At 36.9% G+C, this 16,325-nt stretch overlaps 1 long non-coding RNA gene across 2 annotated transcripts in view; it reads right to left on the reverse strand.

Annotated features, from left to right (window-relative positions):
- LOC135968225 (uncharacterized) overlaps positions 1 to 16,325 on the reverse strand; it is a 44,482-nt gene that overhangs the window by 21,035 nt on the left and 7,122 nt on the right. For both annotated transcript variants that reach the window (XR_010582838.1, XR_010582837.1), the window contains exon 2: positions 13,336 to 13,620. This is a non-coding gene — a long non-coding RNA (uncharacterized lncRNA). The remainder of the gene's footprint in view (positions 1 to 13,335; positions 13,621 to 16,325) is intronic.

Genomic DNA, 16,325 nt, shown 5'->3' on the forward strand with positions numbered 1-16,325 from the left:
CCTTCTGCTTCCATGATAACCCTGAAAATAAATAGATTTTTATGAGCAGCTCTCAACTTTCTAAAATTCTAGCAGAAGACCAGAGCTTCTTGGGCCAGAGGACAGTCTGAGTGAAGGATACATACTGTGCCCAAAATTATCCCTTGGCATCTAGAAAATTGTCATGTGACCAAGTGGATGGGCATGACGGTTTCCGCTTGAGCTCTCACCCAAGGGCTCTGCATTTCTCTGGTCTCTCATATTTCATACTTCTGCAGAGCCTACCCAACTAACCAAAAGACATACCCAGATGTGTCTTTTTCCTAGCATAACATGACAGTCAGGATGGAATCCGTACTCTTCTGGTAGCTCAGTAACGATGTTCCTCTAGTTGCAGGCAAATTTCTGTTGTGGAAACCAGAATAGCAAGCTTGAAGTGCTAATCCCATCTTTCCACTAGAGGGCAGATACGGCATAGCTATCGAAACACACACAGGTTATGTTTTACAATAAAAACCACATTAGTGAAAAATGTAACCTAAAAATTATGTTCCTGTATCCTTCTCTGCATATCTTTAATATTTACGAGCATCTAGAGTATATTAATATATATAATATTGATATCCTAAGTGAATGTATATTCTTATAGTCGTTTTATGGACACAGAAAGGGTATTTAGCAATAGAAATTGTTTTGTATACCCTGGTTTTCTTTTGAAGCATAAAATAGGCACCATACCAAAAAGAGATTTTAAGAAGAAATAAATGTAGAATTAATTGGCATGGCATACCATTTGCAAGAATTTTTGCTCTTATATCCTACTTTTGTCTGATGTATCTTTGAAAAAACAATTCTAATATGCTGATTTTTTTTTTCAGCTTGTAGAATAGCTATCTTCAATTTCTAAGTGGCAATATTTTGATTTTGACTATTCTTTCTGTCAATTTACTTCTACTGATTGGAAGTTAAATCCTTCTGAGTGTCATGATTGATTTGTGGTTTTAAGGAGTTCTCTAAACCACATAGAAATGGAAGCCTTACAATGGCAATATAAGATATGTCCTCTTATGGATTACTCTTTGACTACTGAGAAAACCAAGGTACAGAAATTATTCTGAGGCCCAGAGAGGGTGAAGTTCTTTATGTGCCTGTTTTGGGGCCATGGATTTTAAAAAACTGGCGCAATGTCTTATCCACAATTTTTCAGTTAAAGATGTGTTTCTAAAAATATAGAACTGTAATCTCATAGTTAGTTTCAAAGTTGATACAGTGCTTAGAGCCCAAAGGTATTCTGGGGCTTAGGTACTCCTTTTGTCTTAGTTCAAAGGAAAAACTTAGCATATCCAGCACCTCTCTATTGTTCCAGAGATATCTCAAGAGAGGAAGAAGCCAGAGTAAAAGGCATTGCGTTAATTTTTTTTGAAAGAGTGAGCATAGGAGGCTCAGAGGAATGATATTGCGTGAGATCAAAGCTAAACCTTTGACCGTTCCCCAGTTACCCTGCTTTTTCACTGCTGTTGTGAAATAGGAAGATGCTGCTGGAAATGTTATGGTAGCCGACTCCCTGCACTAAACAGAGTGCCACCTCCTACAGAATTGAGGATGGGGTTGGGAATGCAATAGGAGAAAACAGGAGGAAACAGAAAACATTGTCTCAATGAGTCCCCCTTTTTCTCTGCCTGTTTCATCACTGATATGGTTTGGAAACCTCAAATATATTTTGCCTGGATGGTCAAATTGCTGATAAACTGCACAGCACAACACATGTTTCTTGCCATTTATATCATCAGCTTAGCTTATATCCTTGCTGCTTAAAGCGTGCATGGTGCATGGACCAGCTGCATTGGCATCAGCACCCGGGAACTTGTTAGAAATGCAGAACCTTGTGCCTCACCCCAGACCGCCTGAATTAGAATCTGCATTTTAACAGAATCCAGGTGCTTTATGTATGAGTCAAAGTTTGAAAAATGCTGGCTTAGATAACACTTTCTGTTTTGTTTTTGACCTAAGGTTTCCTGGAGTAGAGACTGCCCCTCCTATTCTGACTGTTTTCTGGGATACTGGTCTATTTGGTGCTTGTGATTCTGAACTGGAGCAACTGATCTCATGCACCTAATGACTAGACTGCACAGAAAGAGAAAGTCTTCCAGCATACTCTTCAATATTACTTACTTTTTTTTTTTTAACATAAATAGAAGGTGCAGTTTGTCTTTCATTAAGGAAACCTAACAAAACTCCAACTTACAAGACATACGATAGGGAAGTGATTATTCACATTATGAGAGAGTCTCTGTTTTACAGAGACATTTTCCAAATTATTTTTTAAAATTGCCTTGAAGTACATTTGAAATAGAATTTGACTCAAATATTACTTCACAGTCCAGTTTTTAAGATGGCGCATAACACATAAATTGAGACATGATTGTACAGATAGTAGTTTTGTGCACATTCGTTATTAATAAATTTCTGAAGGAGCTCTTAACCAGCTTCTCATTTCTTTTTTCCATTTCATCCTAATTTCTCTAAGTCTACAATCTGGATTCATTTCTTTTTATTCATCTACCAACCTATATAACTCTATTGCTTCACAACCTTATGAAGCCAAAGACCTCACTGAGATTGAATTATCAGAGGAGACACCTAAAGATGAATTCAAGAAAAATGACCCTTCAGCCTAATGAATAGTAATAGTGGTATTAACACTTGATTTGAGCTTGTAAAGTCCTCTCTGGCAGTAAAACCCTGCCTAGGGAAAGCAGATAGATTCCAGCAGAACACTGAGCAACAGCACAAAAATGTTTCTTGGGCTCCAAAATATTATCTATAACTGCTAAACCACATTGAAATAGCTACTCTGATCACCAGCTCTCCTAGATTCACATGGGTCTTGTTCATATGTCTAATATGGTATGCATATTTCTATAGTGCAATCTGTGTTTTTGACCATTTCTTCTAGAGTATTTGGAGGTCAAGGACATTGTTTTTCTCACTGTTATGCATCTAGTGTCTAGCATGTAATAGTACTTCACACAAGCTTGTTGGATGAAAGTCTTTGCAATCTATTGCACAATTACTGATACTTTTAGAAAGGAGCAACAATTTCACCTCTGAGCAAAGCAGCTACAAAAACCTGGTGAAACACTGATCTGTTATCTCTTCCCACAGAGGCAGGAATAATGCAGTTCATCTAAAATATCAGAAAATAAAAATTAGTATTTGGCTTGGAAATTGCGACTATATTTGAATGTTAATAACTATGAAACACTAAAGAAGAAGAAGAAAACGATGGCTGCTTCACTGAAAAGCTTTGACTAACTAGTTACATCTCAAACTGTTGTTTATCTCAGAGGCTGGCTATGCTTATGCATGGAGTCACTTCTCAGGTCAATACAAAGAACTCAGCTCTGCTGGAAACCTTGCTTGTTCACATAGGCAGATAAGGTTTTTAAAAACAGGTCTTCTTTTCTAGGCTTTGCTTAGAAAGAATCACATCTTTGTCACCTAAGTACTGAACTAAATGCAATGAGTCTTCCCAGACAGATTAAAAATCCTGCCAAAGTAACGTATTAGGAGGTGGGTGATTTTCTGGAGTAACATTCTTTTTGCAGTTGGAACAGTTCCCTCCTGGTGCTAGAATCCTAAATGCTGTAGTCATTTGGGTCCCCTGTGTTCAGATATCTGTCCCCCATGATATCTGGAGGTAGCTGTTACTTCAGAAATTTGTGAGGATATATTAGTTCATAGTGATGGAACTCATACTTCGGAATGAAAGTCACACAAGTTTTCTATGCACCTAAATATACACACAAATCAAAAGTAGGATTCTGGTAGAAAGTTTCTCAGTAAGAAAATGATGAGTGAATGTAAAGAGAAGAGGCCCTGTTCTTGTCTACTCTGGGCATCTCTTTTTCCATTATATAAAATGTGATTATTCTCTGAAGAATTTCTTATACATTTTTCCCCCATACTCATGTATCCAGAGATTTCATTTGCTTCCATCATGAAACCCAGTGGCAGAAAAACAAAAGATTTTGTTTTTAAGAAGAAGCAAGATATTCTTTTATTTATACTGTTTGCCTAATGAAGCTTATTACCTCCAGAAGGCTCTGAAAACTGTTGTTATTATTATCCCAAGAATGGGATGCCAGCTGTTTGTTCTGATAGCTTTTTGATCCTCAATCCAATTGCTTTCAGGGCTTTGGCCATCTTCTTTTGTATTTTCCATGATCTACCCTTAACTGTCATTACTATTGACAGAAAAGTCACTTTCTGACCAGTGTTTGAACTAAAAATGGATCCCCTGTTAGGTAGACATATGGGTACCAGGTGCTTTACATGTGCCACTATTAAAGACATCTCTCTCCCATTCCAACAGTCAAGTAGTGCTTCTCTTTAAAAAATTCCATACCCTATATCTCATGGGGTTTCAAAAATAGAGTTGGTGGCAAGAATAATTTCAAAGGGCACATTCAGAACAAGATAAAATATCATGAGGTTAAATCTTTGAGGATAATTGAGCTGGCATAGGCAATGGTCCAGGGGCACAGATTTCTCATGAAAGGGATAGAATAGAAAGTTAAGGCTGTCTCATTAGTGATTCTTGGAATTACATGACAAGCAATCCTCCTTCTTCTTCCATCTTGGGAAATAGCTTACACTTGGAGATGTGAAACTTGTACGGAACATTAACTTTACTCAAGTTTTTAAAAAGTTTTTTTAATGACCTTTTTTTTTTTTTTTAGAGATGGGATTTTGCTACATTGCCCAAGCTGGTCTCAAACTCTTGGGCTCATGTAGTCTCCTGCCTCAGCTTCCCAAGCAGCTGAGGTTACAGATGTGTGCCCAGCTTTTTTTAAAAAAATTATGAACTTACAGCCACATTTAATTGAGCATTTCAGAAGTGAAACTAAACAGACGCTTGACTGATTCCTTGCAATGTCAATCTCCTTTGTGCCTGGGTGACACACGGATAGTGTATGAAAATGTGTGTGCTTTAGTTTAACACCTGGAAGGGAAGGAGGAGCTTTTGAGACAGGTGCCTCAGTCCTTGGCATTCTCTCTCTGGGGCTTTGCAAGCTGCCTTGTTTCTTGGAAACCTGCGTGATGTAGTACATCTAGGGACCTTCTTCTGTGGCTGTCGGAAGTGTGTCCAAAATTGTTATGAAATGTAGCTCAAGCAGTTGACAAGTGATAAAAGCAGTTGATCTCTTATCTTTTGTGTGCTGTTTTAATGCTCTAAGCACTCTCTTGAAGGAGATAGGAAGCAAAGCTATTGATTTTTGCTCCGTTTGGGGCGGGGTAGGCTTTAGTTGTATTGACGGATGCATGTCTTCAGGGAGTTTGTCAGGAGGAAAAAATACATCTATCTCTTCCCTGGGTCAGACAGGCATATTCTCCAGAGGGTTCCAACTAAAAGTGAGCATGGAAGGATTTCTCAGGCTTGTGTTTTATACTACAAAGGATTACCACCAGTTAGCTGAGAATGCTGGTTGTTATGATTTGTTTTACATTAAAAGATTTAGAGTCTTTGGGATTATCCAGTAACTCAGGGTCATCAATCCCAATTATACAAAGATTAGAACCTCTTTCCATAGGCTAGAGTAATAGGAGAAAACTGTCTAATAATGCTCCTTGACATCTACCAACCAATCTAAAATTATTGGATTAGCATATAATTGTTGGTCTAAATGTTCAGATTGTTTTCAGCCCAGAAGCTGGAGTACATTATGTACTTCTCAGACACATTTATAAGAGAAAAAATCAAACTATAGCATACTAAAGGAAGTATACAGCCAGATTTGACCCAAGAAAAAGCAGAGGGGGAGACAAAGTTCAACTTCAGCAACTCAAATATTCCCACCGGATGTTAATTTCCCTTTTCCGTACTCCCCGGCTGAGGCAGGAATGCATAGTTGTTTTCTTTTTAACCTTAACAATAAGATTTGGATACTTGGCAGGTCCATACAATATACATATTCATTAACAATTTAAATGGATATCTATTATTCTATTGTGCATTTTCTCTTCCTTGTCTTAGGTATGCAGTGTTCATGGGTTCTCCATATCTTCCTATCAAAATCAGCTTTAAGAAAATTCTCTGATTAATTTGTAATCAGAGCTTGTTAATTCATTCAACAGACAATTGTTGAGCAAAGTATACTGGTGTTGAGGAAGGAATAGAGGCAAAAGAAAAAGGTATTAAGAGGAATGGATAGGAATAAGATAAGATACCCTCAGTGCTTGAGTTGTGTGCTACTTTTCTGAGAAAAATGTAATTTAATTGTCAAATATGGCTCCATGGTCTTGTTTTCTCTTAAATGAATTTCAGCCTCAGTTATAGGGAAAGGGTAGACTTGTGGGAGTAGAGGGGCTTTTCCAATCACATGTTATTTTGCAAGTGAGGCTACTACATGAGAGTTAATAGAATAGATACATAGCTGCATACTTATTTGTTAAGAAAGGGGCTTTTTTTCCCCCAAATGCCATCCATATATTTTAAAAATTACAAATAGAATGGAAACTCATTGCAGAAAACTAAAAAAAACCCACACACAGCTATAAAAGAAGAGCATGAAGATCAGCTCTAATTGCGACATCCAGAGATACATATTTTTAACGTTTTGAAATTGATTATGCCTTTTTACAAAATGAGATTATAGATCTTCTCATTTTTATAAAAAGGCAGAATCTCTGAGACACAGCAATAGCAGTATTAAAAGAAGATTATAGTGCTAAATGCCCACATCAAAAAGAAATACCTCAAATTAACAAACTGACATAAAACTTGGAGGAACTAGGAAAACAAGAACAAAACAACTCCAAAGCTATCAGAAGAAAAGAAATAATCAAAATTAGAGCTGAGTCGAATGAAAGTGAGACATGAAAAACCATACAAAAGATCAACAAAACCAAAAGTTGGTTGTTTGAAAGAATAAATAAGATTGATAGACCACTAGCTAGACTAATAAAAAAATAGGGATGATCCAAATAAACACACTCAGAAAAGACAAAGAGGGCATTACCATCGAGCCACAGGAATATAAAAAACCCTCAGGGACTATTACAAACACCTCTATGCATACAAACTAGAAAACCTAGAAGAAATGGATAAATTCCTGGAAACATACTACCCCACCAAGATTGAACCAGAAAGAAATAGAAACCTTGGACAGACCAATAACAAGTTTCAAAATGGAATCAGTAACAAATAGCCTACCAACCAGAAAAAAAAAAAAAAATGAGAAGAGACTCCTCTGTAAATCATTCTATGAGGCCAGCCTCATCCTGATGCCAAAACTTGGTGGAGACACAACAAAAAAAGAAAACTTCAGGCCAATATCTCTGATGAACGTATTTGCAAACATCCTCAAGGAAATCTTAGCAAACTTAATCCAGCAGCACATCAAAAAGTGAACCCGCCACACTCAAATAGGCTTTATCCTTAGGATGCAAGGTTGGTTCAACATAGGCAAATCAGTAAGAGTGATTCATCACATACACAGAACTAAAAACAAAAAGCACATGATCATCTCAATAGATGCAGAGAAAGCTTTGTACAAAATTAAACATCCCTTCATGATAAAACTTCCAATAAGCTAGGCATTGAAGGAACATACCTCAAAATAATAAGAACCATCTATGACAAACTCATAGCCAATATCATACTGAATGGGCAAAAGCTGGAAGCATTCACCTTGAGAACCAGAACAAGATAAGGATGCCCTTATCACTCCTATTTAACAACATGATACTGAAAGTCCTAGCCAGAGGAATCAGGAAAAAAAAAAAAAAAAAAAAAAAAAAAGAGAGAGAAAAGAAAGAAAGAAAAGGCATTCAAATAGGAAGAGAGGAAGTCAAACTATCTTTCTTCACAAATGATATGATTTTATACCTTGAAAACCCTATAGTCTCTGCCCAAAAGTTCCTAGATCTGATAAGTAACTTTAGCACAGTTTCGGAATACAAAATAAATGTATAAAAATTAGTAAAATTTCTATACACCAATAATGTCAAATCAAGTGCCAAATCAAGAATGTAATGCCACTCACAATAGACACACACACACACACACACACACACACACACACACACACACACACATGCTACCTTGGAATACAGCTAACCAGGGTCTCTTCAATGAGAATTACAAAACATTGCTCAAAGAAATCAGAACTGACACAGACAAATGGAGAAACATTCCATGCTCGTGGTTAGGAAGACTCAATATCATTAAAATGACCATACAGCCTAAAGCAATGTACAGATTCAATGCTATTCCTATAAAGCTACTAAGGACATTTTTCACAGAATTAGAAAAAAAGATTATAAAATTCATATGGAATCAAAATGAGCCTGAATAGCTAAAGTAATCCTAAGCAAGAAGAACAAAGCTGAAGACATCACACTACTGGACTTCAAACTATATGACAAGGCTACAGTAACCAAAATAGCATGGTGCTGGCACAAAACAGACACATAGTCCAATGGAACAGAAGAGAGAACCCAGAAATAAGGCCACACACTTGCAACCATCTGACCTTTGACAAAGTAGACAAAAATAAACAATGAGGAAAGGACTCCCTATTCAAGAAATGGTGCTAGGATAACTGGCTAGCCATATGCAGAAGATTTAAACTGGACCCCCTCCTTTAACCATATACAAAAATCAACTCAAGATGGATTAAGACTTAAGTGTAAAACTTAAAACTATAAAAGCCTTAGAAGAATACCTAGGAAATACCAATCTGGACTTGGACCTGCCAAAGAATTCATGACATACTCCAAAAGCAACTGCAAGAAAAGCAAAAATTCACAAGTGGGATCTAATTAAACTAAAGAGCTTCTGCACAGCAAAAGAAGTTATCAACAGAGTAAACAGACAACCTACAGAATGGGAGAAAATATTTGCAAAGTATGCATCTGACAAAAGTCTAATATCTAGACTCTATAAGCAACTTAAATTAATAAACAAAAATAAACAACCCCATTAAAAAATAAGCAAAGGATATGAACAGACACTTTTCAAAAGAAGACATACACGTAGCCAATAAGCATATGAAAAAATGCTCAACATCACTAATCATTAGAAAAATGAAATCAAAACCACAATGAGATACCAGCTCATACCAGTCAGAATGGCTATTATAAAAAGTCAAAAAATAACAGATGATGGTGAGGTTTCAGAGAAAAGGAAACATTTATACACTGTTGGTAGGAATGTAAATTAGTTCAGCCACTGTGGAAAGCAGTTTGGAGTTTTCTCAAATAAATTACAGCAGAACTACCATTGAGCTAAGCAATCCTATTACTTAGTGTATACCCAAAAGAATATAAATCATTCTATCATAAACACACATGCACGTGTATGTTCACTGCAGTGCTATTCACAATAGCAACGACATGGAACCAACCTAAATGCCCCTCAACAGTGGACTGGAAAAAGAAAATGTGGTACATATATACCATGGAATACTACACAGTCATAAAAGGAAATGTCCTTTGCAGCAATATAGATGGAGCTAGAGGCTGTTATCTTAAGTAAATTAACACAGAAAGAAAACCAAATATGGCATGTTCTTCCTTATAAGTGGGAGGCAGATATTCAGTACACATGGACGGAAAGAAGGGAATGACATAGGCCAGGGCTTAACTTGAGGGTGAAGGGTGGGAGGAGGGTGAGGATCAAAAGGTTACCTATTAGCTATGATGCTTATTACCTGGGTGACAAAATAAATCGTATACCGAGCCCCCATGACACAGAGTTTAGCCATGTAAAACCTGCACATGTGCATATGTACCCCTGAACCTAAAATAAAAGTTGGAAAGAAAGGAAAAGAAAAGAAAAAATATACTATATTTTGTTGCCTAATTGTTTTATCTTAATAAATTCTCAACATTTTTTCTATGTCAATAAAATATACCTATTAATCAATGATTTTAATGATTGCTTATTACTTTATTGTATATCTGTTTAAAACCAAACCCTAACTAATGAGCATTTACTTTACTCTCAATTTCTTACTCTTCTTTAAAATACTTAGATGAGCATCCTTGCATGTGCAACTTTGTATCCTTACCCAATATGTCTTTAGGATAATCCCTTTTCAATGAAATTACTGAGTTAAACAGTTTAACACTGATTCAGGTTGCCAAGCTGCTTTCCAGAAGGGGCCAATACACATAACCATAAAATGTGTATCCATGTTCTGTTTCTTCCAAACTGAACCTGTACTGGTCTTTAGAATTTCTTTCCTCAGTTGGAGAAATAAAGCACAGTTTCTTATTTCAATTTGTATTTTTTTTGATTATTAGTGATTTTAAACATCTTTTCATGATTTCTAAGAGTCCTATCATTTTAGCTCTTACATTTAAGTCTTTAGTTCATTTTGAGTTAATTTTCATATGTGGCACGAGGGATGGGTCCAACTTCATCTTTTGAGATGGGCACATCCAGTTGTAACAACAGTCTTTATTGAAAGGACTGTTCTTTCCCTACTGAGTTGTCTTAGCACCCTTGCAAAAATCAATTGACCATAAAGGTATGAATTTATTTATTGAACACTCAATCCTATCCCATTGATACCTCCTCATTTATCCGTGGTTTTGCTTTCTGAGGTTTCAGTTACCTGTGGTCAACCATGATCCATAAATATTAAATGAAAAATTCCACAAATAAATAATTCCTCAGTTTTAAATTGCATGCTGTTCTGAGTTGCATAATGAAATCTTGTGCCATCCTGCTCTGTCCTGCCTGGGATATGAATCATCCATTTGTCCAGCAGATCCCTGCTGTCTAAGCTCCCCACCCTAAGTTAGTCACTTAGGAACCATCTAGGTTATCAGATAGACTCTCATGCAGTGCTTGAGTTCAAGTCACTCTTACTTTACTTAATAATGGCCTCAAAGCACAAGAGTAGTGATGGTAGCAATTTGCATATGCCAAAGAGAAGCTTTCAAGTGCTTCCTTTAGGTGAAAAGGTGAAAGTTCTCTACTTAATAAGGAAAGAAAAAAATCCCTGTATGCTGAGGTTGCTAAGATCTGTGGAAAGAACAAATATATCTATGAAATTGTGAAGACAGAAAAAGAAATCTGGTTTTGCTGTCATACCTCATACCGCAAAATTACAGTCAAAGTGCATGATACATATTTAGTTAAGATAGAAAAGGCATTAAATTTGTGGGTAGAAGACGTGAGCACAGAAGTGTGTTGTGATTATGACAATCTGGTTTGGTAGTATCCATGGTTTCAGGCATCCACTGGGGGATCTTGGAACACATCCCCCAGGCATAAGTGGGGACTACTGTATGTCTATTTTATACCAGTATGACACTGTCTTGATGAGTGTAGCTTTGAAATAAGTTTTGAAATTGGGAAGTCTGAGTCTTCCAACTTTGTTAGTTTTCAAGATTGTTTTGGCTATTCTTTCCATGATTTGGCTATTTCTATTTATCTTTTGAATTGCCTATTTACGCCTGCAGCAAATTACTTATTGATTTGATTTGTGAAAGGAGAAATTTCTCCTAATATCTCATGGCTTTGGGGAATGACATAAAATGAGCATGTGATGTGGGATTCAGTACAGTGTTTTAGCTGTTATTTGTCTTTTATTGATTTTTGTATGAAAAATATCTAGATTAGGCAAGATTGTGATCAGAAAAAAATTTAACTTTATTACTGCCATGAGCAAGACCACCTTAAGACAAAGATGAAATGAATTTAAGAAAAGCGAGCACAGTTGTTAAAAACAGACAGCCTCAGTCAGCTCGTCAGTGGTTTCCAAATAGGAAAGTGAATGTATGCCACAATGTGCAATGATTCATTGGTGTGTGGAAAAATTATTAAAAGTTGTTTTTTAAATGATAATTAAAGGCAAATTAAACTCTGTAAGTAAAAGATAGTTGATTACAATAAGAAAACCCATGAACTCAGAATGAGTTGTTCAGCATTTGAATCTCAGAGCCATAATGTACTGATTATATAACCATAAGTTTCCTCTTCTGTAAAATGACTGTAATCACAAGATCTCTCTCTCTCTCTCTCTCTCTCTCTCTCTGTGTGTGTGTGTGTCTCTCTCTCTCTCTAAAGTCTTACTCTGTCGCCTGAGGTGAAGTGCAGTAGTGTGATCATGGCTCACTGTAGCCTGAAACTCCTGGGTCAAGGATCTATTTGCCTCAGCCCCCTGAGTAGCTGGGACCACAGGCATATGCATGACCACACTTGGCTATTTTTCAAATTTGTTGTAGAAATAGGGTCTTGTTGTGTTGTCCAGGCTTGTTTTGAACTCTTGGTCTCAAGAGATCCTCTCACCTTGGCCTTTCAAAGCACTGGGATTATAGGCATGAGCCACCACACCTGGACTTGATCACAATATTTTTATATGTAATATGTAGGAAACACATACAAATATAGTGGAAGAATTATCAAGAGCAAAATGAATATGATGCTCTCAAGTCAAGCATAGCTCTTTGATGTGGACCAATAAGGCGGCACCATGATACAAGATTACTTTGGGGAATTTGACATTCTTGAAATTTCCATCTTTTGAAATACGTTACCTTTACCAACAGGACATCATTCTCACTGTTTACAGTATTCTCTCTTTGAGGAGCCTTCGCTGGGCTTTTAGAACATCTTTCATTTGTGTATCAAGGGCTCATCCCCTCCTTTTCCTTCCACAATCAAATCTACTTCTGAGAAAAAATGATGTGTTATAGGCAAGCAGTGACATTTAACTATTTTCATCTCATTAAAAACATCTATTTCATGCATGTGGTTTATAATGTTTATTATATAGTAATACAGTGACACATGTTTTTATGTTAAAAGAAAAATACCTATATTAGAAGTGTATACTTAAAAATATTTTCCTGATACTAGTGAAAGATAGGAGGAAATTGGAGGTCACAGGTCTAATTATGTCTCAGGCCATCCTCATGCATTTTCTTTATTTCTGTGCATATCTTGATAATGACCTGATTTTCTGACAACTTGAATCCAGTTATTTGGCCATCCAATTTCTTCTTCTTTTTCTTTTAGAGACAGGGTCTCACTCTGTTACTGAGGCTTAAGTACAGTGGAGTCATCATAGCTCACTACAGCCTCAACCTCTTGGGCTTAAGTGATACTCCTGCCTTGGCTTCCCAAAGTGCTGGGATTATAGACAAGAGTTAAATCATGTTAAGCAATTAGAACAAAAATTAGCACAAGGAATATACTTCATAAATATGAACTATTATTGTTATTGTTATCATTGTTATAGACAGCATGGCATTGTTTTTTAATGTGAGAGTCTAGCTACAAATAACCACATTAAAAGCAAATATTTGAAAGACAAATGTTGCTAAGTTAGGACTTACCTTTATTGGAGCTGTGTCAGGGCAATTGCTCTGTGGACTCACAAACCAGGTGCAGGATGGAGAGTGAGGTGAATGGGTCTAACATAAACTCAGCAGTCTGGGGCATTTCCATGAAATTCCTACCACTCAGGCTAGTACCATGGGATCTGAATCAAATCTATTCTGTCCATGTCCCCTTTCCATACATTTTGAATTGCACCTGTTTCATTTATTATTACAGCGAATATGTGGAACATCTCAGGGGAAGGAAATCTTGCAAGAAAAATGATGGCTCACAAAGTTGCCCTGGAGGAAAAAACAAAACAAAAATAAAAGTTCTTGCCTTTGAAACACTTGTCAGCATGTATTTTCCCATGTGCCAGTTATTGTTTTAGAGAATTTCTCTTCAGAAACATGAGCACAAATTTTTTTTTTGCAGGCTTGAAGTTCAACTTAAATAGCTTGAAGTTCCTGTGTAATTATTTGTAAAAGATTTAAAGAAGAAGAAACAAAAACAATATTCATTTTCATTCTCTTCTTTAGCAGTTTTTGCCAGTAAGCAGATTAATTGAAAATGCTATATTTTAGGTTTGTTTTCCCCTTGACTCAAATCCCTTGAGAGAATTCTTTGCAATTTAAAATCTACTGTAAAGGTAGGATCATATTATTATTGTTTATAACTAGCTCTGGTTGATAGGGAGATATTCACTGTGGTGTCCACTGCAGCTGAAATCGCTCTCTTTTTTTTGTTTTTGTTTTTGTTTTTGGTTTTTTTTTGCTTCTTAGGAAAAAAAAATCTAAGCTCTGCTGACAAGAAAATTAGATCATAAAGGAGAAAATGGGACTCTATGGTTTATTTTGTAAACAGTACCTATTTAAGAGATAATTTCTTTAATAGGAGTTTTATAGTGCTTCCAGCTATGTTCCCTTCTGTCATATTTAGTGAGAAAATTTACAAGGCAAAAAATTAAACACCTTTAGGTTTGCCTCAGGCACCATGTCTGTCTGGTATAGATCTCAACAAAGGTCAATATTATTATCTTGTTTAGAGTTTTAAGGCAATGAACAGAGAGTTACTGTAAATACATCTTTAAACAAGTTTTATAGGCAGGAAAGTGCTATATTAAAAGGCAGCAATGAGGTGTAATTTTGTTTTTGAATAGCTGGTGTAGTGGCAAGAGCACTGAACAGGGAGTCCCAGGAGCTGGATTCTAATTATGGCTTTGTCACTAACTAGCTCTGTGTCTTTTTTTTGAGATGGGGTTTTGCTCTTGTTGCCCAGGCTGGAGTGCAATGGCTCAATCTTGGCTCACCACAACCTCTGCCTCCTGGGTTCAAGTGATTCTCCTGCCTTAGTCTCCCGAGTAGCTGGGATTACAGGCACGCACCACCACACCCAGCTAATTTTGTATTTTTAGTAGAGATGGGGTTTCTCCATGTTGGTCAGGATGATCTCGAACTCTGGACCTCAGGTGATCCGCCCACCTTGGCCTCCCAAAGTGCCAGGATTACAGGCATGAGCCAACGTGCCTGGCCTGTAGCTCTGTGTCTTTAGGCAACTGACTCTACTTCTCTTCAGTATCTTCATATATAAAATGAGGGTGTTAAGTTGTAACAAGGGCATTTAAACATTTTGGTTACAACTCGCAGTAAGAAATAAATTTTATATTATAACCTAGTATACATGCACACATATATGAATAGATACATAAAGTTTCATGAAAAAATAGTGTTACTTTTTCTATGTATGGTGCTGTGATATTTTCTAGTACATTTGATTCCATTCTATCTATCTATCTATCTATCTATCTATCTATCTATCTATCTATCTATCTATCTTTTTCTTTGTTGTTTTGAGACAGTCTCACTGTGTCACCCAGGCTGGAGTGCAGTGGCACAATCTCAGCTCACTGAAACCTCCACCTCTCAGATTCAAGCAATTCTTGTGCCTCACCATCCTGAGTAGCTGGTATTATAGATGTGTACCACCACAACCAGCTAATTTTTGTATTTTCAGTAGAGATGGGGTTTCTCCATGTTGGCCAGGTTGTTCTCAAATTCCTGACCCCGAGTGATCCTCCCACTTTGGCCTCCCAAAGTGGTAGGATTACAGGCATGAGCTACTGTGCCTGGCCTCCATTCAATCTTACTGAAAGAAAAATGCTGGTTGAGACTCACTGAATTGAATTTCACTCATAGGTTACAATCACAGCTTTAGAAACACTGGGCTAGATAGTTTTAAGGTCCCTTGTAGGTAGAAAAACTCCTTTGCAAGTCCTCAAGATTCCTGTTGCATTCTAGAAAGGTCAAGTGATAGACATGACCAGGCTACCAAGCAAGTGGCCTCACGTCTAGTGCGTCCTTGGGGAACCAGCTAAATGCTAAGCTTGTTTACATTGGATGTTTTCGTAGAACAGAGGCTGAAACTCATCCTTAATGCTTGAGGGCAAACTGTCTTAAAACAAGAATCAAGCTATTCACGGCCAGCCTCATTTCCTCTATTTAAGCCTTTCTAATTACTCCAGTTTTTATTGCTCTCTTATTTTCCTGAATTCTTGGAGTGATTTTAATCTACATCACTGTTTCTTAGAGTTCTAGAATTAATGGGTGTTCTGTGATGAAAGCATTAATTGAGATTGAAACATGGTGGTAAAAGAGAGTTCAGTTCATTTACTCCTAATGAATACTGTGACTCCTTGCTGAGGGAACCTCGAATGCAGTATTGACTATACCTGCCTGACTGTGAAAGCCTTCTATAGCCTCTGCTAGACTGTACGCCCAGTGGGAGCAGGAGCTTATTAGTTTTCCCCAACAGCGTCCTCAGCACCTGACACATATTCATAATCATTTGTGGAATGAATGATGTTGAATGTAGACCATTTGCCTGTATTGACATCATTAAAAGAATGAGTTCATCTGAAGTTGTCTCTGACAATTGACCTAAGAAAAAAAGGAACAAGATATTGGCCCCCACACATCCAGTCTATAGTGGTGGAGCACCTGATCTTCTA

This window comes from Macaca fascicularis, chromosome 18 (assembly GCF_037993035.2).
Source record: "Macaca fascicularis isolate 582-1 chromosome 18, T2T-MFA8v1.1".
Taxonomy (NCBI): domain Eukaryota; kingdom Metazoa; phylum Chordata; class Mammalia; order Primates; family Cercopithecidae; genus Macaca; species Macaca fascicularis.